Source organism: Ctenopharyngodon idella, chromosome 22 (genome assembly GCF_019924925.1).
Source record: "Ctenopharyngodon idella isolate HZGC_01 chromosome 22, HZGC01, whole genome shotgun sequence".
NCBI lineage: Eukaryota > Metazoa > Chordata > Actinopteri > Cypriniformes > Xenocyprididae > Ctenopharyngodon > Ctenopharyngodon idella.
Window position 1 is genome coordinate 17852344 of NC_067241.1, and position 26765 is coordinate 17879108.

Sequence of the window (26765 nt, forward strand, 5' to 3'; positions counted from 1 at the left end):
CACACAGCATCACGTGATCAAAGATTTCTTTTCACATTCTTAAAGTTTCAACAAAGCATTTCACCTTGTGATTACAAGCTGAGCAAAACAAATCAAGGAACAGCAGAGAATAACAATGTAACAAACTTTATTTGACAACAGACATTTTGGCAAAGTTAAGGGACATTTTAAACAAGAATAGAATAAAAAGGCCAAATCATTGCCTGTAATTGTTACATCAATCATAAAACAAATATAGTATTTTTGAATTAATGTAGATTATGACTAAAAATAGTTCTGGAACAATTCATCAACATTATCTACAACGTCTACAATAAAAATTGGCCAAACAAAGTGTCTTGATTTTTTTAATATGGGCCTAAAATAACAGTTTGACCAGTCCAATAAAGTGCAAGTAAAGCGAACAAGCAGAGTGAGTGGGAAAGTTTAGCATAAATAGAAACAAAAAATACTGGCATATGTAATACATGTAAGATGAAACTGGCATTTAATGAGAACACAACAGGCACTTTGAGATGAGAGGCGATAGAGAAGGGTCAGAGGTGAGTGTGCGACAGCTGGAGCTAATGCTAGAGTAAAATCTTTATTAGTGAATGAAAAACCAAACCAAAAACATATCACAGTAAAGTGATAGTTTGGTTTGCCTAGATTAAAGCTTACGTTTCAAAAGTTAAAGTGATTTCCTTTTTTATTTATTAGTTAGAATAGCTATTTAACTGCAACAAGCTTCTTCCAGTGTTCCCGGGACATCACTAACCCTAAAATTTACATAAACCCTGCCCCCGAGAACACACAACAAAGGGGTGAGGCCATGTTATTGCAATACGGTTTGTTACACAAATGCAGTAACATGTCATAAAAGCAAGATGGCAACATGACAAGTTATAACCGTAATTAAACTAAACTATAACTGTTCTTTCTTAATGCAGCATATATTCCCTGACTCTGTACGATCTTCCCGTTCAGAAACACTGAATGATTGCCTGACTCCAGTTTAAACATAAAAGGCTGAACAGTTTGACATTTTCAGTGAGTCTGCATGAGGTAATCAGAGCTGCTAACATGAGGTCTTGAAGCTCCGCCATCTTCTTGGGATCAGCAGCTCATTTGCATTTAAAGGGACACACACAAAAACGGTGTGTTTTTGCTCACCCGCAAAAAGTGACAAATTTAAGAAGCTATAATAAATGATCTGTGGGGTATTTTGAGCTGAAACTTCACAGACACACTCTGGGGACACCAGAGACTTATATTACATCTTGTAAAAGTGGCATTATATGACCCCTTTAAGACACTTGGGTATCCGTGAGAAGAGGTTCAGCCTTTTATTCACAACCGTTCATGGCGACTGATACACAAGCGTTGCACTGGTTTTCTAGTTCTCTTTTTTGAAAACACAGGATCTGGAAATAAAACAACAGAAAACTGAGCTTAGTGGAAAAAACACAATTACAAGACATTAAGGAAATTAATTCAAATAAATGGGTGCTAAAGTCAAAGCTTAATTTATAAATTTCAGCATTGTTTCATCTAAGATACACAATACTTCTGATGTCTTGGCTGCACAGAAATATAATGGCACACAGGACAGATGCACAATGTGTGGGGAAAGACATTATATTGTAATCTAGTAAATGAGAAATAATTGCAGTGTTTGCCATTTACAGGTTTCATTGAAAGAAAATATCGTGAACCAAAGAGTGTTGCCAATTTAGCAACTTTTCAAGCAGACAGTTACTTTCCATTTAAAATAGTTGGCAAAACTGGAGCCTAACAGCTCAACACAAGCAAAAGCAAACAAAGAAAGCAAACACAGACATGAAATAAAATGTCATTATTCTTTAAAGAAGAGTGGCTTGATTACATGGTGGAAATGACAGATGATGAGCACAGAATTAACTGCTTCTTTTCAAAAATATTATGTAATATCACTAAGTTACATTAGGGGCCAAATCAAATAGAAATAGCACAGGTTAAGTGACAACTGCATGTTGTACCCACTCTGTGTGTACGCTCATGCTGTATAGGTCTGGTTTTGCTCAGATGAGAAAATAGGGACCAAAACACTTTTATCTGTTTCATGTGATCAGGTGAACATAAACATGCATGCCTGCAAAAACATTACAAGAGTCTGCCGTTGCCTGTCTGCTGTGCTCTGTGTAGTAAATGCTCTGTAGAATTTAAGAGTTGCTTCTGAATGTCTGCAGGAATAACTTATAGCCATAAGATTTTTGTGAACACAGCTACTGATAAGTCTGGTTACATTCCGATTATTAGGGTCCATGTAAACGCAGCTACTGTTGTTGATCATATCTTCTGGCGAACAAAATTGTAGACAATAAAAATGAACACATTCACCACCATCAAAAATCTGTACAGAACACTGACTTGCTCAAACTCCTTGACCCAGTTTAAATTGTTATTAAGATCCATTTCAGGTGATCTGATCACAGTTTTGCTAGCTAGAGAAGTAATTTAGAACTAAGTATAACTATTAAAATGTATTGTGTCTATAGGAAGACTTTATAAATATCCATGAGGTTTCAGGCCTGGAAATCACACTTTTGGAACTCTTAAGATTCCCAGGTTTCCAGGTCTGTAAGAACCCTGCTTTTCAGCACAACCACAGTGACAAGTATGAGACCAAATATCATGTGTAATAACAAATTTAAGCTCAAATAAGCATCAATCATGTGATGGGAATCCGTTTCAGCACCACCATTGTGTGTACTGGCATTTTAGGAAAGGATAATCGATAAAACCCTAAAATGCTGAAAAGAATCTAAGCATTTATTTTAAATGCTGTAAGTAACTTTTACCATCAAAAACTGTAAAAATGCCTTATGTGGTCAAATGTGTATATAAGAAATAAAGATGCATATTGATTCTCTGCTGGGCATCACTTTATAATAACTTTAATATTAACATCTTATTACATTATATACTGCTTAACAGATCATTAGAGCCACAGCGCTGCTCCTATCCACAACTAAAAGCATGAATAGAAGTAATACTTGCCCTCCTGATGATGATGATGATGATAATGATGATGATAATGACGACGACTGAAATTAAAACATACAGCCATTGGGGCTCAGATGAGCTGGGAGGTTTTGGGGTGGAGGTGTGTGGTGGCGCTGGACTGGAGGAAGACTGTGGTTCTGTAAGACAAAACAGGAGCAGAAACAATGAGGAGGAATATAAACTGCAAAACAAATGACCCTTAAATAAGTACCACCTTAAAACATTACTGACCATTTCTATTTTAGCAAATGTTACCATCTGCCAAATGATCAGACAAGCTTTTGCTCTTTCTCTAAAGTCTGTGGTGTGTTTGCAGCTTTTAACACAACTTAAGAAATAATGCAAGCAACAGTTTTTTAAATTTTTTTAGCCAAATTACATTATTTTATTTTTACACAGAGATTGGTGGTTTTATTGGTGAAATCTGTTGACTTTAGCAATCTAAAGCTTAAAATTGATAAAATTCAACAATTTGAATTGAGATCCCCATATGTATGGGACTGAACTATATAGGACCTTAAATTAAGATTTCAAAAGGAAAGTTTATTAAGAATGAGAATCTAGAACAGTGGTCACCAACCAAATATTTATTTAATATTTTAATTTATTTAAATTACATTAAATGTTCTTTTTTTTTAAACTTTTAAACTGATGCAAAAAGAAAAAAAAAAAAGCTGTATCAATGTAACAACACTGTACTTGCAGTGATCAAATCATATGAAGTGGCACTGAACTGAAAATGTCCCACTGTCAGCAGTAACTTGTTTATTCACTGAAGCTTCAATCTCAATTAAGTGCAGTTCTATGACCCATCTTATGCAACATCCCTTTTCACCACACCATCAGAAGACAATGGCTGTGGCTGAATACTGTCTGAGTCCTGTCAGATTTGGCTCTTGCCAGAGGCAGTCTGTGAGGTGTGTCAGTGAGGCGGCTCCTGTACTCTAATCATTTTCATCTGTGAAAAAGCCATTTCACAAAGGTAAGTTGATCCAAAGTAGGCACTCACTTTTAGTGCACATGCAGTGAGGAGAGGAAACTTGTCTCTGTTGACAAGTCCCCAAAAGTCACTGTCCCTTGATCTGACTTTCAACTCTATGTCATTTTGCAAATCAACTATCTCCATGTCAACTCCACTTAACAAAGAAAATACTTGCTGGAATTTGGCTGCAACCTGTTCTAGATCAGGCCTGTAAATTGGCTCCAAATCGCAGGTGAAAATTGTCATTTTGACTCATCTCTACAAAATAGTGAATTACACATCTGTGACATTTAATATTTTGGCTTTCATCACCATTTATGTTTGTCTTTCAACAGAAAAAATATTAACAAAATCAAAAATTAAAGCTGGGGACCTCTGGTTGAGGTGAAACAGAATGATCCATAGGGAATTACTGCTGTGGATCAAATTGTGACATTTATATCACCTAAATATTATCACTTAAAATTTGTTTTCAACTGAGGCTTTTGCAAAAAAGCACTTGCTTATTCATAACTTTATATCCTCCTGAAACCCAGAAAAAAAAAAGTTTCTTGAATTTAGTTTTTTTTCTCCACATTATATTGTTTGGAGCATAAGAAACAAATTAAAAAAAAAAAAACATTTTTGAAAAATTATATTTTAATCATATGTTATGGTATGTCCTCTGTAGTGGACACCAGGACTAAATTGTTTAAAAAATAACATGGTATGAAATGACATGTATAGGTTTTTTTTTTAATCACCAATTCATTTTTAGGCTTCAGGATTGTTTTTAACCAAACTTTGTATAAAGATGATTCTCAACTATGTTATGAAAGATATAATGGAGTTAATTGATATACCGTTTTATTTAAAGCAAAATGTGGGTAAAATAGTCATACATGGATTTTCCCATTCAATACAATGCATCTATACGCTGTATCTAATTTGCATATTAATGTGTTCTTGGAGCAACATGCAATGAAAAAAGAATTGTAATAATGGGAGTAGTAGTTGTCAACATTTTCATAATAATATCTAATAATTAATAGGAATATTGATATAATATTTATTTCCCAATTCACTTGTTGTGTCTCCTAAAATGCCTGATAAACATGATTTATGTCCTGGTGTCCTCTACAGTGGCCATGTATGAAATCAATGCCCTGTTTCATAACAGAAAGTCATATTTTGATTTGAAACCCCATAACATTTTCCTGAGATGTTGATTTATAACAAACAATTTGAAAATTAATCAGATTTAAATGACAATTACAAAATATTATATTTCCATAAGAATGCTAATTTTCATTTTCAGTCATATTTAAAGACCAAGAAGTTGTTGTTTTCATGGCGAAACCAATAATTGGTATCTCTGCAAAGCCCTGAATGTGCTCTTTACAGGACATCCAGACTTAAAATTGTGATATGTGTGATGTCAGAAAATCACTAAAATATAATGTCCACTACAGAGGACAAGAGTCTATTCCTGGGTCCCAGGAGGATATTACTGTATTCTTAACCCTGATTCTGGTACATTGCAGGCAAACAGATAAATTATAGTAACATACTCACTGTTGATGACAAGCGTAGCATTCACCTCATACATGCTCTTTCCAAAGAAAGCTCGCGCTTTATAGACTCCAGAGTTTCTGGAGATGCTGACATGTTGAATGGTTATATTCACGCGTCCTTCCTCAACCAGCAGTGAAACTCCAGGTGGAGGGGTTTCATCATAGGTCCACGGGCGCTGCGCGATAACAACAGCATTTTCCTTGTTGTCTTGCTTAAAGGCAATCTTCACTTCATCTGCTTTCTCCACTTCATCGATGTCGAAGGATATTATAGCATTCTGTCCCTCTGTTGCCTCCAACTTCGACCCAGCAACAATCAGAGCTGCAAATAAGAACCACTGCGTTAGAATGAGTTATAAACTGACAGTACTTTTTTTTTTTTTCATCCGCCCATTAAATCAACAATCTACCTACCCGAAGAAATTACCAAATTCATAGTGACAATTATATTCATCTTCAGCAAAAGCCAACACGATAAGCTTAAAAATGTGTAACAAGATTCGGTATGGCTAAGCTATATGCTCTAACTTTAGCTTAGCAGCTAAACGGTGAACAAATAACGTTAGCGGATCGCTTTTCTTCTTCTGACAAGATTTTCAGTAGACTATGTTGCTGCCCTAGCCACACGGGTCATTTGTTGAAATCAACTAAAGATAAATCCTTATCTAAAGTTCAGAAATAGCGGCTCACTGAGAGAAGCGCGACAGCAGGGACGCTTTTCGTTTGTGCTATGCCATAAAACTTCCGGTAGTGAGTGTAAGGTAAGAAACAATTGAACAAATTGATTCGCAAAATGATTCACTGTTTCGAAGCTTTCGAAACACCAAGCTGGCGACTCCTGCAGGTCAGAGAACAGCGGAAACACAGCTTAAATCTGAGGTCCGGCATTTTGGCGCTCTAGCGGTTGATAAACAGAACTGCACGCGTCTTGCGGAAGAACATTGTAGCCGGAGCTACTTTTCTCCTTGTATGTCTATGGCGAGTCACGTGATTACTGTGATACTCTGTGGTTACCAGTCCGGTCTGAAATAGTCACTTATTATAAGTGTACCATAATGATTCAGGGTAAGACAAAATGGATTCATGTTGTACATTATTATATAATTTCTGTAAATTCTGAACACAAAAAAAGTCACGGACAGCAGCTTTAAATTTGGCCTCGTGAGCCGAGGTTGTTGATTTCAATAAAAACACGCACACAAATCTTTTAAATATATGATATATGAATATGAGTTTTGAGAATCAGGCATAATAGGTGTTGCTATCTTGAGCTGACTGTTCAAAACGAAGTGAAACTCGTCCATAATGGTTGCTTTTCTAAAATGATAGCCTCGGCCAACAAACACGACTTATACGATTTTATAAGCCCAAGTTACGACCATTAAGCGATCCGCAATATTAGTCTGCGTCAACGTAAGTTACATATTCACACTTAGAGTTTTAAAGGTCATATATTTATTATCGAAAGATGTACTACATTTGATATGTAAAACAGATTTAATAATCTTGGGTGGTAAAATCATTTTACTTACTTGCGAGGTTGAAGGTTTCCGAAGAGAAAACATTTACAATACATTTTAGTGTAATGGTTGCATCAGATAAGCTTGGCTGTCTTCAGTCTCTTTCAGTGTCAAACTCCAACCCATGGCTCTGAACCTACCCAATGAAATTGAAGAAGACCTGACGAACATACAAAGTGACGTTAAATGGGAAGAAGCCGAATCTCATACAGCCAATCACACGCAACCAGAAGCATATGGTTACTCCCCAGTGAGCACACAGGCGGGCTCTGACAGAAACTGAGAAGAAGAGTAAATGTTACAGTAATGGCGGGCGGCTCGTGGAACCTCTCATGCTTTGGAAATACCATATACCAAAAATGGGCTAAAAGAAAACCCAATTTTTTATTATTTCAGATAGAAATGAAAAAGTATATAGAGTTACTACTTGGGTTGAAAAACAGTAAAGCAAAACGCACTATGGCTCTTTGTGAAGCTTTTATGTTATTTATATGATGATCTCATACCTCTTTTTATTTATTTATTTTTTATTTTATTCATTTTTTTTTTTACCTGTATTATTGTTTATAGTATACTGTATTTTACACATATAATCATATATATAACAATGGATTTATACATTTCTAACAAACTAATGATGTGTCGTTCGCGAACGAGCCGGCTCTAAGAGCCGATTTTTTGTAGCGAACGAGAAGAGCCGACTCCGGAGAGCCGAATCTTCAGCCGCAGGCAGGGGCGGGACTTTACTAGAATGGGCACACCATGCGGCCAATCACATGGGAGGACAGACAAGGATCATACCATTATGTAAAAGAAGGAAGGGGGGCACATGCTCCGAAGACAGCGAGTGTAGTGGTACAGGCCAGGTACACAGAGCGACAGATTTAAATGATTTAAATGCAAGCGCGTTGGGAAAAAGTGAATGAGTGAAAACCGAAAAAGAAGCAGCATCTGGCTGAATTTATTTGCCTTATATGCCTTTATTTATTAGATTTGTTTGCTGTGGTTCTGTGTTCAATTTTTCAATCAAAGTTTTATTTAAATGTTAAAGGATTAGTTCACTTTCAAATAAACTTTTCCGGTGAGTAAATTATCAGGACAATTTTATTTAAAAGTGGACTAATCCTTTAAATAGTAACTGTATTTTATTTAACGAAAAAATGCATAAAAATAAGGTTTTTAAAACACTGAATAAAAAAATTGTTTATTAACACGCAAACCATTCACAATTGCTAAACTGGGCTAAAATCCGAGTGATAGCCTACTAAATGAAGAGCCACTTGGGAGCCGCAAGAGACGGCTCTTCTATGAAGCCGAGCCAAAAGAGCGGAACTTCCCATAACTATAACAAACTGCATGTAAAGCATTTTGTCTGTCCTTTTGTTCTTGTAGTCTCCACTATGGTTTGCACAGCAGTTCTGAATGAGGAAGATCCAGTCGCTTGAGAAAGCGGAATATATGGTTTCCCCACTAAGGAGAGGTGAAATTAATGCTTGCTCAAGTCAGCAGGAGCAATCTAAATATAACTAAAGATTGTGCACTGAAAAAAATGATTTATGCTCCTTGTTCAAATTACTTAATTAAAATGAGCTAAAGCAACACAATTCCTACACATTTTGTCCTAACTTAATTTCATCATGTTTAATCCACGTAAATAGATCTAGTATTGAAGTTTACTTAATCCATTTGTGTTGGGATTACATGAATGAATTTTGTTCAGTTAACTGAAAATGGGCAGTGCTTGTTAGTTCCCATCATGCATTGCATATGGCTGGATAAAGAGATAAAATGTTTAAAAATTTGATGATAATTTATGTGTTTTGCTGTAAGATGAAAACGGGGGATGCTTGATAGTGTTCAGTGTTCACTTTTATTGCAATTATTAGAATGTTTTAAATTTCACTGGGTTACCATTGTAGAGAAGAGTGGGGCATTTGCTTAGGCTGTGGACTGGTGCTTCATATTCAAGTTCAGCTTTGAGCTGAAAACTAATATTTAATGTGCTAGTGTGTGTGCTATTGTTAGCTAATAGGCTGTTGACTATTATAGTCAAGTCTAATGAATCAATGTAACACATATATGAAGTTGAATTGAATGAAAGAACATATTGGATGAGTAAATGTTTTGAAAGAATAAATCACGAATCGATGAACCTTACAAAATTCACTTTGAGACTACTTAATTGGATCACTTAAAAATTACTTAATTTCATCATGTTGAATTTATATTAACAAATTATATATGTATAACTTAATTGATTCATGTGGGACCGATGTACACTATTAAATCATGTAAATTCAACACACTTTTTTTTTCAGTGTGTGCTAAATTGTGTGTTAATCATACTTAGATGTATCTGCACTTTTTCACAAAGACCAACACTGGGAAGTTTAATGTTTATAAAAGGTTTATTAAAAATAAGGAGCAGGGAAAAGCTTGTAAAATCCAAGGACTCAAGGTGAGGGTAAATTGTCAGTGCAGGGAGTCTTCCTGATCCTCTGAATTCCCTTTGTGATTCTTGTGTTGAAAGTGAGGGGGTCATATATTATATACGATAGTAGTAGGCCTATATAATACAGTTTTGGTATTTAGCATCCCCATTTAGCCTTGTATATTTTTTTAAACTGCTTGGCTTTTTATACTTGTTCAAGCATTGTTTTTAAATCTCACTTATAAACATCCCTCTCCCTTCCAAAAATCAGTTGAGCTGAAGGAAGTCTACAGAATCACAATCCCTAAAAAACTCCACCCATACGGTTTTGCTTAATCACATAGGCTTATGCATTCTAAATTTGTAGTAATTACCTACAATAAGGAATTTAATTCTTCATTGCACATTTAATATGGAATAAAAAGGATATTCTCATTTTACCACTTCAATCCACCACTATCATACACCCGTTTAGAAGCCTTTCATCTAATTAGGCTATGGATAAAACTGCATTAATAGAACGGGTTTTACAATTAATAGGCTGTTCGTATAATTACGAATTAATAAATAAACTATAATTTAGTGAGAAATAATCAACTAGCATGCTTTAATACACAAGTTAATTCAGTTCATGTACTGATAATATACAATCTTATTCTTTAAACGTATTACCTTTTTAAAAGTGCATCACAAACGGTCTGTTCTGCTGCAACTCTAAACAATTCGTATTGCACTGTGCATATAACGGATATTAATACATCAGATTGTCAGATGATATTTATTTTTGCATGAGGCAATAATAAAAGCATAAATATAACACGATCAAAGCAATCCTTTAAAAAAACCCTTACGAAAATTGCACGCAGAGCAGTGCAAGATGAGAATTTGTGGTTAAAAAGTATATAATTTTTTTTTTTTTTTGTAGAAAATGACGGATGGTTTCTCTAGATAAGACTCTTATTCCTCGTCTGGGATCATGTAGAGTCCTTTGAAGCTGCACTGAAACTGACATTTGGACCTTCAACCCCAGTGAGGTCCACTATATGGAGAAAAATCCTGGAATGTTTTCCTCAAAAACCTTCATTTCTTTTAAACTGAAGAAAGAAAGACATTAACATCTTGGATGGCATGGGGGGTAAGTAAATTATCAGGAAATTTTTAATTCTGAAGTGAACTAATCCTTTAAGAAGACATCATCATCAGTTTGACAACACATGCTGCAAGTAATCACAACACAACCAAATACATAAACTCAGCTGTCTGCATCTTCTGAATTAAGCTGATGTGTACATTACTGCTCTAACATAATACTAATTTCAAATCATATATTCTGATATATTTATTTAAAAAATAAACACATAATTGTATGCTAAAATTAGTTAAAATTAGACCCTAGGATAAGATGAACCATGCACCCTAATGCAATCCTTCTGCATTAATTCTTCTTTGATGTAAAATAAACTGAACCCCTTTGAGTTAAAATATTTACTTTAAGTCCCCCTGAGATTTTAAGTTTATTTTTCAATAATTAACAACTCATTTGCATGTTCTCTGTTCTCTGCTGGTCACATGACATGCAGGAAAACAAATAAAATGCTTTATTTGCCTTTATAATGCCTTTATCAATGGTTTTATTATAAAATTATTCTTTTTAATTTTACATTTTATTTTGGCCTACTAATTTAATGTAATTATTTAATTAATGAAATCAAATCAAAACCCAGATCTGAATAGTGAAATTTCAAAAGGCATTGAAAAACAATAAAACATGCTTTTTGTAATCATCAAGTGATAACAGAAACTATTTAATACAAAGTAAATAAAAATATGGATTAGTTCATTCCTCTGTGTCTGGACTCTTAAACCCGCTGCTCTTCATCATCATCGCTCACACTCATCCTCTGTGAATGAACATGGCCGCACTGAACTCTGGGCCGGTTCTGGTCGGGTCTCCTCTACAGAGAGAGGAACATCCAGAGACTGAAGATCCATTTCTATCACACAGAAAAGATGAAGATGAACTTAAGCACACTGTACAGATCTTCAGTCAGAAATAAATGATACAAAACTCATGTTTTGACTGTGAGTGTGTTAATAAATGAATAATATGTTCTTTAAAGAATAATCATACCGTCAGAGGAACAAACAGAAGTCATCATCTTCCAGACAGCAGACAGACAGAAGAACACTGATGGACAAACACACCTGACTGCAGACCCTGGACATTAACAGTAACACCATTAGTTATTCTAGCAGTATAGCGCCATCTAGCGTCCAAGTATTCCACTGCTCTATATCACTCTCTCATGTGTGGTACTGTCACTTTAAGAGTGGAAAGTTATTAAGTTAGTAATAAGGTATATTATTTAATGCAGGGGTGTACAATCCTGCTCCTGGAGGACCCTCAATTAAACAAACCTGAACGAGATAATCAAGGTCTAGGTATACTAGAAACTTCCAGGCAGGTGTTTTGAGGCAAGTTGGAGCTAAACTCCCTGATTTAATGCATTACAATGCGCACTATTTTAACAGCATTTAGCCAATAATCTCGGTTAATGTTATTTAATAAAAAAAAATAAAAAAAAGCTATGTAGGCTATATCAGTTGAATTTATGAAAAATAATGTTTATTTGTTGGCTAATAATTATAAAGTAATTATTATGCTTTGGTTCATCGAAACAGTCACAAAATCAAAATTCTACCAAACAATGTCAAATCTCCTTTCACTCACTGATTATTATAAACACAACTACATGACAATAATAACACGTTATGGTTTTCAACTTACTTGTTATTTTTTTAAACACAAGATTTACGATTAATAATGGTGCAAATAATAATAATAAAACAATAGGGTTTTTTAACAGTTCACTTTTTTACAGTTGTAATATTTAAAATTGAGGTCAAAATATGTTTTGCACAAAAACTTTAAACTTCACTCTATGTTTAAGCTATTTTTTTTTTTTTTACAAAGTATAGGTTAAATTTAATGAAACATTTAATAAATAAAGTATAAAATGTTGCAGCTTACTTGTATTGGAGTTCGGCATGCTCGAAAAACTGCATAATTTTTTTACTGTGAGACTCTGACAGCCCTCAGATAACTTGATTGTGGGACTCTGACTGTACAGGCTTGACTTCATATGTGTGGATAATCCCAGCGCTGTGAATGAAGGCAGGATGTAATGACAAAAAAAAATCCATACTGTATTCCCTCCCCAGCATAACTTGGTGGTGGACATACATTAAGCATTTGGTTGTATGTCTACTATGTCTACTTCAGCATTATAGTGAGTCACTTCCTCATGCCAGACTTCTCTTCTCCTGTTGGACACATGCAAAATACTAGCATATAAGTCCCTCATTAACAAATAGACACAACAAACTTTGTTATTCAACATAATACAATGTCACATCTCTACTTCCCACTATTTTATAAAGGTTACTGTTCTAAAATAAGACATTCTCTGACGTATGCAGCTGACAAATTAATGTCAAGTTTCAAAATGAGACACATGGCCAGTTTTTAGGAACTAAAGCACAAACCTAGAAAACACTTGTAAGAGCGGCAAGTTGTCTTTCTCACTCCTGCAGGTTCAGATTGAGTTTCCCAGGGATGTGTATGTTCACAACTGTTTTTCACTTTCACATTTGTACACCGAGTAAAGGAGTCAACATTCATGTGAATATTGCTGTAAAATTTTCAGATGATGCTGCTATACTTGGTCTTCTGCATAAAGATAAGGACATTCAACATTACGCAGAGATCACTAACTGGAGTAAAGAACTTAATTAACATCAGAAAAACTGAGGAAATTATTTTTGAGTTTAAGTTAGTGGGCAACCACTCACCTACCAGATGTACTTTTCCATCCTCATTTTAAAGTGAAGTTGGTTAAATAGAATTGTTTCTGTTAGTAATGTAATAATTTCAAATAAATAATAATTAGTAAATTAATAATCTCACACTTTCACATTTGTACCATCGAGGAATCTTTGAAATGAATTTGAAAGATTATACTTTTCTCACACGTCTGCCATAAGGCTGAAAGCTGAGATTTGAATGCGGCTCGGAGCAATAACAACTGTCTCTAAAGCCTCAAATGAAACAGGGAGAAGGAAGGAAACACTTGGAATCGTCAGCTTCTGGTTTGAACTATTTAGCCTTTACAATTATTATGTTTGCAGTTGCAAAGTTATTTTTTGTTGTTGTAGTTCACAAATATTACAATACATTTATTACACATTCATTTGTCTTAGGTCAAGTTGAATAACACATGGGATGTTTAGGTGACACCTAAAAACTGAAAACTCATTCATTTACATGACAATGGCATTTTGGCCGGCCTGAAAATGCAAACTTTTAGGGGAAAAAAAGTTTTTGAAAATGATGCCATAGGCTCCATATAAACAACAAAAACACAAATCTGTGAAAATGGTGATGCATGCATATTACGTGTTCAGCTTATACCCTGACAGTAACATAGTGTCGGCCCACATCTGGTCCGTGTGTAATCCACATGTACCAGATGTTTAGTTTTGCACTGTTCCCAGTTCAGTTAATTCATCTGTTGCCATGGTTTTTGATTTGCCCTCATGTTAACCTGTGGTTCATAATCTAGTTTAGCCCCAGTGTTTCCTTGTGTATTAATAGCCCTCATCATGTTCAGTTGTTCTTTGTCTGTCATTGTCAGTATTTTCTGGTTGTGCCGTTTGAGTTTTTGAGAAGTTCTGATTAATCCCGGTGTCAGGATTTGCTGCATGTAGATCCTGATTGATTTCATTCCTGCTTCAACCAGTGCAAACACTCTCCTGCTGTAGAGTTATTACTCTTTCTTCTAAAACACAGCTATATGTCTGGGTTAAATGCCCACTAAAGGAAGTTGCATGTTGGAAAGAGAGAAAATCTGCTTTACCTTTTGTTAAATCATACGCATTTTATGAGTTGCCAAATTCGTATGAATGAACTACCCAAGCTTGCCACTAAACCGACCCGTCACTGGGGTTTAGACAAATCATATGAATTCGTACCAGTGACATTGTACAAATTGGTTGTGAGACAGTGTTGGGGAAACATACTTTTTTTATCCTTAACAAAACAACCGTATCTTTGTTACGTGTGGTGCTGCAGGGATGAGACAATACACGGTAATCCACAAAGTAAGGGTCTTTAATGAACGTAGGAGCAGAAACACAACATTAACACACGGAAAGATAACAATAAGAACGGACAGGGAGTGAAGGGAGTGAGTCCATTATATAGGGAGTGCTGATGAGGAAGTCCAGGTGCAGGTGATGAGTGCTGATGGGGAGATGACGAGGGAAGTGAGTGCAGGTGTGGAGACAGGAGGATCATGGGAAATGGAGTCCGGGAGACAAGGGAACTGTGACAATCTTATGTAATAAATTATTTGTTGCTTTTGCAAAACATTTTACATACACAAATGTAAATCTTTCAAAACTCCTCCATGATTGTTTTTTAAAGAGGAATTTCTATATATTTCGAGACATTGAGAGGGATGAAATGTATGGGGGGAATACTATAGGAAGTCAATGGGGCCATCAACTGTTTGGTTTCACACATTCTTCAAAACATCTTTTTAGTTAGAAGACAGAAATTCATACAGGTTTGAAACAACATGAGAGTAAATGATGACAGAATTTTGATTATTTTAAGGTGAACTATCCCTTTACAGAAGATCTCTCTTGATTTGTCACATCAGGTAGTAGATCTGTCAGGGAATTTTTTCCTATTAAAAGGAGTTTAACACTGACGTTGTCATACAACATGACAATGAGTAGCCATGGTGCTGGACAAAGGTTTAGATTAGCCAGAATGAGGCCTTAGGATATTTAGGTTATTTAAGTAGCTTTTATAAACGTGTCTTAGAAAAAAAAAAAACATTACTGGTGTACATCTTCAGACAAAACAATGGCACTGACATATTTTAAGAGATGATTTCAGTTAAAACAGCTCAAACATGCATTTTAGACAGACTAGTTTAAGCCTTGTCAGTGAAACCGATAGAGATAGTGTTTAAGTTTTACATGCTGTAAGAAAGTGACATGTAGGCAAAAAAAAATAATTACTGAAATGCAATCAGAGTGGTCAGACAAACAGATTTCCAGAACTGAAATAGGATTTCAAAACCACATGAAAGTAGGTTGAAATTGATTTGTATTAAATGTGATTTTTGTTTTGCAGTTCACACTTACTACGATTGTATATGCACAAAAATCAGATTTGGACTGACAGTTTGAACATGGCTAAAGTGTTTGGAAGTGTTTGGAATTTGGTGTTATTTATTGTTTTAAGACACTTGTGTATCTGTGAGAAGAGCTTCAGCATTTTCTCCACAACCGTTCACGGTGACTGCTACACAATCACTGCAGCGGGTTTCCAGTCCTTTTTTATTTTTAAACTCAGGATCTGTAAAGAAAACAGCAGAAAACTGAGATTAGTGAAACACAATTACAAGACATGAAAACCAAATCAAATAAAACGGTGCTGAAGTCAAAGCTTAATTTTACATTTCATCAATGTTTAAAGTGAAAACGGGAAGTGACATGTGAAGGCCAGGTGTGGTAACCCATACTCAGAATTTGTTCCCTGCATTTAACCCACCTAAGTTAGTGAAAAAACATACATGAGGATCAGTGAGTAGTGAACACACACACTGCAAACTGTGGACAGCCTTTTTTTGCTGTGGCACTCGGGGAGTGATTAGCTGCTTTTCCACTGTCGGGCCAGTGCGAGCCAGGGATTTCAACAGGCCGGGCTGAGCTAATAGCCTCGGACCTGCAGCACCGAGCCCAAAATCATGCTGCGTTTCCACCGTTAGACCAGAAGCTCTGCAGCACTTCACTAAAACCCGCCCATGACACACCTCTCTGGACCAACGTCACACAAACCCGTCATTTCACCAACAAATGGAAGTTTAATCAGAAAACGAATCAGAAAGAAATCACTGGATATAGCGAGATCGCAACAAACGAACATGATAAAAGCGTCCGTTTGTTGGCATTTTTGTTGTTTACTTAAAGATTTAAAACCCAAACATTGATATCAGTTTTACAATAATAAGCGATACATTGATCATAATAAATTAATTTATGTCACTATTGCACATTAGTCACAGAAATAAAGTGGTATTTACCATTATTTCACAAAATACTTGCGTCCGTTTCTTTTTATTTTTAGTCACAGGAAAGTTTGTTTGCATCACGTTTAGAAAGAAACGAATTCTACAAATTTTCCACCCAAAATACGAGCTTTAGCACTCTCTCCAATATGGACATCAGACAGAGACGAGACGTACTGGCAGATAAAATAAACAAACAATTGTGAGAGCCTATATGATGTGTCCGATTTCTTCAAGCGGTTGTATTTATTACCATGTTTACTATGGTAATGGTTAGCAGACAGTGTTTTACCTCGCATATATATTTCTGCCTTATACGGTGATCAGAATCCACATCAGATCACAAACAGAAGTTATTTCAAACACTCGCTGCTGTCTGAAAGTGAGTTTTGAGCTAAACTGATTTTAAGTCTTTAATGCTGATGTTAGCTGGTATATGAAACCCGACTGGACCTGGCACACACTAGCAGGCCCCCTTTTGGCCCGACAGTGGAAACGCGGCTATTGTGGGATAGGTGCCTTGCTCAATGGCACTTCAGTCATTTCCTGCTGGTATTGAAAATTGAACCCGCAACTTTTAAGTTACCATTCTGACTCTCTAACCATTAGGCCATGACTGACCCCGTATTACATCTGAGACAGTGGTTCTCAAACCTGTCCTGGAGTACCACCAGCCCTGCACATTTTGTATGTCTCCCTGTACCTGACACACCCTGAAATGTTGGCGCCCATTACGTAATCACGTTGGAAAGGTCACACATGACGTAGGAGGGAGTACTGCGGCAGGGCGCAAAAACTCCATCTCATTTTCTCCAACTTCAAAATCATCTGACATCGTTGTTTTACCTTTTTTTGTAAAGGGCGTTTGACTTAGTCTTTGCATGTTCACTTTGTAGACACTGGATCAGTACTTCTGCCTACGTCACGCATGACCATTCCAACATGATTACGTAATGCGTGGCGTATCGCAGAGCAGTGCAAGACGAGCATTTGTGGATAAGATGTAATTATTTTTTTTTTTTTTAGAAAATGGACAATCGTTTTGCTAGATAAGACTCTTATTCCTCGTCTGGGATCATGTCGAGCTCTTTGAAGCTGCACTGAAACTGACATTTGGACCTTCAACCCGTTGAACCCCAGTGAAGTCCACTATATGGAGAAAAATCCTGGAATGTTTTACACAAAAACCTTAATTTCTTTTCAACTGAAAAAAGACATCCTGAATGACATGGGGGTGAGTAAATTATCAGGATTTCAAGTGAACTAATCCTCTAAATGTTATGAAGTGATGAGAATACTTTTTGTGCGCAAAAAACGCAGTGCAGCGCTTCCAGGTTCTACATCTGAATACCGGCTCATTATTGGCCGGCTCCCGTGTCAACATCACATATGTCATGATGCGCACGTGAACAGCAAATACTGAGCCGGCATTTGGATGTAAACATGTAAGTGCTGCACTGTGTCTACAATGTCAACAGAGTAGGAGACTGACTGGAAAGAGGAGAGATTATTCAATAAAGTCATAATTTTTTTTTTTTTTGGCACAAAAATTATTCTTCTCGCTTCATAACATTAAGGTTGAGCCACTGCAGTCACGTCAACTTTTTTAACGATGTTTTTACTACTTTTCTGGACAGTGAATGTGCTAATTTCATTGTTTTCTATTGAGGATAAAAAAAACCTCTTGGATTTCATCAAAAATATCTTAATTTGTGTTCTGAAGATGAACGAAGGTCTTACAGGTGTGGAACGACATGAGGGTGAGTAATTAATGACAGAATTTCATTTCTGGGTGAACTAACCCTTTAAAATGCTGCACAGAACAGTGACTGACTCAAACTCTTTGACCCTTTTAAAACTGTTATTATGATCTGTTTCAGATGATCTGATCACAGTTTTGCTCAGTTCTGACTGAGGATAACTAGAAAAATTACTTTGAATATAGAAATTAGGACCTTTTAAGATCTAATTAATTATATATAGTTATCAAAACTTTTGTAATTGGGTTGTTTTGATTCATAGGAGACGTAATTGCATTTCTTAAGTTTAAAAGTTTTTCAGATGACACTTTATTAAAGGTCAGTTTCATGGATTGACAACAGCAGCCACTCTTACGCCTGTTTCACTCATACTCCGTCTGCAGTGCGTATGTGGTGCGTATTTTTTTCCGTGCCCATGTTAACAGGTTAGAGTTTTCACACTGTATGCGGATGCGTTCTGGAAGTGCGTTCCAGTTGCGGTGCGTCTGCAGCAGTGCAGCACAATTGTTCGCATTTAAAATAAACATGTATTGACATGAAAATATAGTAATTTCATCATAGATGCAGATAATTTAAAGTCTATTCTGTTTCAAAATCAACACATGGCTTTTTGCCTCATACTGTAAAAAATTAAACTATTTTTTTCATGCAACTTCCAACCAGCTGCAGGAGATTTGAGTTCTCAACTTGTTGTTGTGTAACAAGTTCAATTTACAACAAATTAAGAAAACTCAAATCTCCTGCAGCTGGTTGAAAGTTGCATGAAAAAAATACTAGGCTAAATGCACATGATTTATAAATCGAGGGAACAAAATAGTAAATCATGTGCACGATTTAGTAAATCAAGGGAATTAATTAGTAAATTGTGCGCACAATTTAATTTTTTTTCTTGCATGTCGTGTGGGGCTCCGTAAATTTTTAAGTTTTCTCAACTTTAATTTTTTACAGTGCAGGTAAAGCAAGGAAAACGACACCTTACCTCACATTACATAAACAAGGAGACATAATGGATAGCACTCGTCTCTTCATGAGGTGGAAAAACAAAAGTTCTTTATGACCTGCAGGATTTCTTGTATAAAGATTTAAAAGCGAAAGAAAAGACAAGATTCTGCTGTTCTCATGTAGGCTACTGTAAGTTCTCATTTAAAATGTTTTAACATATAGACATGTTTAAAAGTTTCGCCACTTGCTTTTTACTTAATATATAAATGTAAAGTATTACTTTATATAAAATATAAAGTAATGAATTGAATAAAACGTTAAAATGTAGTGAATCTATGGAAGCTAATCTATGGAAGACTGTATCTCAATGCTGACAAGCCATGTTCATTAACAACTTTTGGATTTGAAATAAAAATAAGTAAATTGCAAACGCGGCTTATGTGAAAGTACAATATCATGTTCTGTTCCTGCATCGCATACGTAACGCAAACTGAGTGTTTGTCAAACAGGCGTCAGGGATGTAGAAGTCCTCAGGGAGACATCAAAACTGTCCTGGGTTCAGCAGCTACTTTTAGTGTTGAAATGTTTGAATTACTCTTTGATGAGTTCAAAAATTAGAAGTGGCAGGCCGCTCATTTTTAAGAGCTGCTCATAAATTTCCATGTTAGAAGCAACTTTTAGCCTAAAAATATTGGTGATAACAGACTCAGATTATTGGAACCGCAGCGCTGCTCAGATTAATCGATAAAAGAATAAATGTAAGTAATACTTGCCCTCCTGCGTTTCCACAAGTAAACGACCAACAAGAATACAGGAAATAATGCACACAGCCAGAGGAGGTTAGAGGAGTTGGGAGGTTTTGGGGTGGAGGAGTGTGGAGGAGCTGTAGTGTAGGTAAAGTATGCTTCTGTAAGAGAGGAACAGGAAATGTTAGAGGTTTTAAACTGCAAATGACACTTACCCTGACCATAACCTGATTCTAGTATAGGGTACAACAGGGATAAAGGTTCACTGGGGTAAAAGGTGGTTTTGACTTTATTCTCCATTAAACCACTAGATTGCACAAAAATTCAGCTCAGCACTTTTCTTAAAGGCATGTGGGGGTAAATTATGACAGGATTTTCATTTTTGGGTGAACTATTACTTTAATAACCTCTTCTGATGAGGCACATGGAAATTTGTCTGATCCTTGATGTGATCACAGACAGCAGCGCAAAATTGATTTAAAAAATATGATATCAATCATAATAAAATCATATTTATTTGTTACTACTGAAGCTTTGTTAAATTATTATGGGATCTCCTTCAATGCTTTCAGAATCTTTACTTTTTTAAATAATTTTGTTTCTTTCTTTTTTTTTTTTTTAAATTAACAGTATATTTATTGAACAAAAAAATTTATTTTATTTCTCAAAGTAAACAGAAAATAGTACAAAGTTTGCTAAAGTGATTGTTTTGAAAAAGTATTAACTTAGACATTATTAAATAATATATTATTAGATACATATTCCAGCTAAAGTATTTGTATCAGTTCTTTGTATCTGTCTTGTGTGGTGTGAATGCTGTAATTGACTGAACTGGGAACCGCTATTGTGTCACCAGACAGACACAAGTAAAAACTAGCTTTAGATTTAACACATGTGGTTTGCTGTGGTTTCGTCCCTGTAGTTAGAGGATGCCAGCTGAACACTGGACCCACACGTTTGCTGTGGTCTTGTCAGTACAGTATCAAAAAACCTCCTCGCCACCTCATACATTAATGCGATTTTTAAACTAAAACCACTTTCATCATTTATTTTCACACAAAATATGTTACCCATTAATGTTCAATAAAAACACATACACATATAAACATATACATATTCTGCAATCATACACTACAGGAGTAATGAAAAGCACATTTTCTCCTGTTGTGTTCTACATTACAGGCAAATAGACATAAAAGAGTAACACACTCACCTTTGACAACAAGTGTAATAGGAGTCACATCAGGTATGCCTATGTGCTCTCCAACAGGTTCTGCTTTATAGAGTCCTGATCTGGAGCTGTTCACTTTCTGAATTGTTACATTCACGAATCCTCCTTCAACCATCAGTTTGACTCCAGGTTCTTCCACAAGATCACAGATTTCAGAACCGGAACAGTGCTGTGCGATCACACAAGAATTCTTCGTAGATTCTGATGTAAACATTATCCTCAATCTATCAGCTTCCTCTGCTTTATCCATTGGGAAGGACAGTGTAACATTTTCTCCATGGTTTGCCTCGATCTTCGACCCAGAAAGAAAGTGTTTAGGATGACAATTAACCACTGCTTTAGAATAATGAGTGATGAACTGACAGTACAATATTACAGTTAAATAAAAACCAGCATCTGTCCATTAACCCCCATCTCTCCTACCTGAAACCGATGCAAAGTTAACTAATACGAAGACAGTGGAAATTAATTTCATCTTTAACAAAACTGTGGAGAATCTCCGAGATTTGATCCAAAATACGTAACGCAGCGGGATGTCGACTCGCCTGTTTGAATGTAAAATTAAATAGCGACTTCTTCTAGAATTCTTCTCCTCCAACCCAAACACACTTCTTTTTTACGTCATGTCAAAACCATGATGGCTGAGGGCTAAACGTGCACTTCCGCACTCTTGTTCAGTTTGTTCACAGACTCACAGTGAAGATGTTCACAGAGCATTCTGCGTCACATTTTACATAAAACACTTCCCGATCTGTCGATCTATTCAATTTAACATTTTCGATCATGATGAGCCCTTCATAATTTATTGGTTTAAACCGTTTTTACAAATAGTCTTCAGTTTTCATAAAGGAGCTCAAAAGCTTGCAGTGCCCGTCCCTCACAAAAATCGTCTTACTGTCTCGTTAAGCAGTTTTATCATTGGTATAATCTAAATTGTGTAATGTATTTCAATACAAACATTTCAGTCAAATATGCAATGTCAAACCTTTAAAAATAATTACAAATATTTAATAAATTAAAATTATTTTTCGAGATAGCAAAGCTTTTTTTATTATCGATATAAAATATATACTGTGCATGCTAAAACAACACAGATTCAATACTGTCGGATGTTAAAATCATTTACTTACTAGAGGCAGTGAATAATTTTGCCGAAGAGGAAAGAGCGATTGTCGGACAGGCAGAGTCATGGCGACAGTCACAGTATGTCCTGTAGGCGGAATTTAGTAACGACTATATTTGGCGTTGAGAATCGCACCTACATTTTTGATTGGCGCATTTTTGATTGGCTCACTGTACAGCCAATCGGTGGACGCGTCGTTCTGGAGGCGTCGGTTTCACTGGGCGGTGCCAAACCTATCCGTGTATCTTTCGATCATTCGTTTTTTTCTATTTAATAGCCTATTGAAACCAGAAAACTGTGCATTTTTGTTTTCATTTGTTAAATAAAACGAAAAAAAAAAAACAAGAATTCGGATTGTTCATTTTGTATACATTCAGGGGCAGAAAATGGACAAACAACTTGTATATAGGCTAACGCCCCTTTCCGCTGATTAGTCAACCAAACTTCAAATCGTGCGCCATCAGTTCTTCCTCAAAGAAATCATTCACAGTTTAGTGAACATTTGTGTCAAGGCATTACTTAGTCCATTTGTTTGACAAGAAAGATGATAGGGGAGACCAGGGATTTGTTGTAACATTTGTCTGAATCTTGGATTTTCTGAGCCAGTGAGTTCAAAATGTGATTAAATCTAGTTAGAAGTGTCAGCTATTAAATGACAGCTGTTGTCTTTGCATCACAAACAGAAAATGTGTGGTTTAGTTTCAAACACAGGGAGTGAAATGTTACAATTCACACCATAGTCCAGGTTAGTTGTAACAGACCCTGCGGTGAGAGGTAACATTATGAAATATTGATTATAACAGAAAAAAAAATCAGTTTTGAAAGCTTTTTATTCAACACAGACTTCTTAACATAATATGTGTGTGTTCGTGTTCGTAACAAAAATGAATAAAATGAGCAAATGCTTATTTTACATCCCTCAATTTGTCTTTCTCTTCCAAGACTTAGTCCAGAGGTGTCCAATCCTGTTCCTGGAGGGCCACCGTCCTGCAGAGTTCAGCAACCCCAATTAAACACACCTGAAGCAGGTAATCAAGTCTAGGCATACTAGAAACTTACAGTCAGGTGTTTTGAGGCAAGTTGGAGCTAAACGTTGCAGGATAGTGACCCTCAGAACCGAGTTTGGACACCCCTGACTGAGGCATACTGAAATAAAAAATAAACTTGTTGTAGGAAAGAGCTTCATTGATGTTCAACTAACCCAGAGTCTTGTAGCCATGAACTAGCTCAGCTTACAGCTAACAGCCACAACATTAGCACTAACAACCAGCATGAAAAATATCTACACAGACACACAATAAACATAGCTTAACTTTGATGAGTTTAACTACTAAGCAGGAATTGCCATATCAAAAATAATTGAAGGAATATATATCAAAATGAGTTTTTCTCCTCTAAAATCTGCTGTGTCTGCTACAGGGCTCTACTTTCCCACATGTGGAATAAGGACTAAACCGAGCATGTGTGAAGTGAATCAGGTGATTTATAACTTGTTCCTGATTGGAGAAATTGGAAGTGTTACAACTGACCCATTTTACAACCATCCCCGGTCTCCCGTATGGGGACGTTTATGCTTAGTTCGTTTCAAATTTTGCCAAGACATGTTCAACATATTTTGTTGACCCTGGAACAACATTCCTGACTAAAATTTATTCCAAATCTTCATAATTCAGTCCTAATTCCTAAAAATAACTGCATCTGACAACGTTTTAAAAAGTGCTTTAATTTGAATGTTTTTATTATGTAAGATTCATTTTAATTTTGCATTTTAATTACTAAATTGAACGTAATTATTTAATAAAAATCAAATGCTTTCAGTTTGGAAAAGACAGATCTAAAGAGCGAAACTTCAAAGGCTAGAAATGTTGAAAAAGAATGAAATTTTTATTTTATAATCATCCTTTTAATAAGTGATCACAGAAACTTAATACAAAGTCATGGGGTGTGTCTCAATCAGCTCCCTAGTTCAGTAGTCAGGGCACTGATCAGGGAGTCAGCCATATTAAGGGCTGTCTCAATCGCAGAATTCTTCCAGGGCACTGAAACGTTTGCTCCCTAAAAAATGCCACAATGCACCATGAAAACCAGGGAGCATCGATGCTCACTATGCTCCCTAAACGGAAGTTCTGAAGCGTGAAACTTAAATCACGTGAGCGTGATAGATGTTTTTGAAAATACAAACCATTTTATATTTCAGCATAAACATACATTGCTAGACAGGTAATGAACATAATTTGGCTAACATTTATAATTTATTTACAGCTGAAATGTTGCACGTTTATGTAACAAGCAAAGAATTTATCATAATGTACTTTAAATAACATTACAAGTAATGTCAGAAAGATATCAGCTCTGCTTTCGTTCATAATACCAGTAGTGATGTTGTACAAGGACTCCAGGAATAGAGTCAGAAGTGTCCCAATGTGTAGTGAACCAGCGTCCTTTACTGTCCTTACCAGTGCCTGAATTCGTGTACACGATATACTGATTCACGAGCTCGGGAGCTAGGGAACTGATTGAGACACACCCAAGAAAAATGTTAACTCTAGTTCATTGTTCTGCTGCTCTTCATCGCTCACACTCTTCTTCTGTGTGAATGAACATGGGCGAACTGAACTCTGGGCCAATTCTGCTTGAGTCTCCTCTAAGATCACTGAGGTGCAGACTAAACAGGCCAGAGGTGTGTTGGTAGAGCTGAGTGAGAGGTTTGATGGCCGGCATGGCAGGCTGAATGCAGGATGAATGCAAGCTGAGAGAAATCTGAAGCACATGAGAAAAAGAATCAGAAATGGTCTAAAGATACTGAGAGGCCTTAGAATAGTAACATGTTACGGGTGCCGGCGGACATGGAACACGTAAAGAGATTACAAAAAAAAAATAGAAGATAAAACAGAAGAAAACAGACAACGAACAGACGAAGTGATAGAACAGAGCAGTGGAGTACTACAGAGTGAAAGAAAGAGAGAGCGTGTCGTTTTCAGCGACTGGCAAACCACATCTACTCGACTGTGACGGCTCTTCTGTGGGTTTTGTGATCTGAAATCATGAGCAAGAGGAAACTTCTCATGCAGCGCACGTTTGCTGGGAGCCAGGACCACACTGAAAAAATTATTTATTTATGAGTAATTCATTATACGAACCATATATTAATCATTTTAATGTATTTTCTCTGCTACATTTAAAAATATTTAAGAGAGTCTGACACTGATCATAGTGACAACTTAAACATAGTCAAAAACAGTGAGCCATAAAGGCAGAATACTGACTTTAAGGCAATAGAGAGAAGAGAGACACAGGTCAGACTTACTCTCATTTCTTTAAACAGCAAAAACAGTGAACCACAAAGGCAGAATACTGACTTTAAGGCAATAGAGGGAACACACACACAGTTCAGACTTACTCTCCTTTCTTTAAACAGGAAAAATTAGTAATGCATGAAGGCAGAACACCTGTAACCAAGTCCAGTGAAGGCACGTTGAACTGAACCCATGTGCAGTTTATTTATGTGAATAGATACAAAATAAACAAAAGACTTGACAAAGCGTGACTTGGCTTGACTTTGAAATAACTAAACTCAAGGAAAAGCAAAACATTAGCTTTGTTAATGTTATTTAATAAAATACAATTGTTAATTTCTTAATTAGTAGGTTACCACACAGACACACACGCACACAAAAACATATGGCATCTAATGGTAAATTCTTGTGACACTGTATATGTGATAATCTTGTTAAGTGATAATCATAATTAGCTTTGCTCATTTGATGTGTGGTAAGCTTTTGTTGTAGGCTAGCTACTACTGCATTACAGGTTATTACAGGTCAAGTGCTTGGTGTGTTTGTCTTGACAATGTGGTTTTGTACACATCCAACAGCTGTTCTTAAGCAGTCCTTCACTATGGCAAACACAGAGATGTGAAACAAGCCTGATAACCACAAGATACACTGGTTTTCCTGAGACACAAATGCAGTCATACGATGCTAATATGAAGACATATACTTTGTGTGACCTCTTTTGATTTTTGCCATATAACCAAATTCACATCATTTATTTTCTCTTCTTTTATAAATACTGGAAGTATGAATATCCTAACATAAATCACGATGTGTTGATCTGATTGAAGATCAGAGCTGTAGTATCATTTGTTCATCTCTGACACATCAAACCTGCGATCTCAACAATACAGTAAGTTTTATAACTGTACTTCCTGAAACAATTAAAAATACAAATTCTTAGCATCAATACCAGCATACAAGTAAAAATGAACATAATTCTTGTGTAGTGAATGTGTAAATTCGCATTTTCATGAAA

At 36.0% G+C, this 26765-nt stretch overlaps 1 protein-coding gene and 3 long non-coding RNA genes across 4 annotated transcripts in view; 1 reads left to right on the forward strand and 3 right to left on the reverse strand.

Moving 5' to 3' along the window:
• Positions 1 to 26765, forward strand: part of LOC127505138 (uncharacterized) — a 162748-nt gene that overhangs the window by 64257 nt on the left and 71726 nt on the right. The gene's annotated exons all lie outside the window — the stretch shown is intronic.
• On the reverse strand, positions 111 to 7258 carry LOC127505140 (uncharacterized). The gene is made up of 3 exons (XR_007927574.1): positions 7092 to 7258; positions 5561 to 5881; positions 111 to 3161 (listed from the first exon to the last, which is right to left on the reverse strand). It is a non-coding gene; the product is annotated as an uncharacterized LOC127505140 (long non-coding RNA).
• LOC127505154 (uncharacterized) lies at positions 10441 to 12890 on the reverse strand. Its single transcript, XR_007927594.1, has 3 exons — positions 12542 to 12890; positions 11642 to 11728; positions 10441 to 11504 (listed from the first exon to the last, which is right to left on the reverse strand). It is a non-coding gene; the product is annotated as an uncharacterized LOC127505154 (long non-coding RNA).
• LOC127505142 (uncharacterized) lies at positions 20133 to 22542 on the reverse strand. Its single transcript, XR_007927578.1, has 3 exons — positions 22462 to 22542; positions 21314 to 21623; positions 20133 to 20261 (listed from the first exon to the last, which is right to left on the reverse strand). It is a non-coding gene; the product is annotated as an uncharacterized LOC127505142 (long non-coding RNA).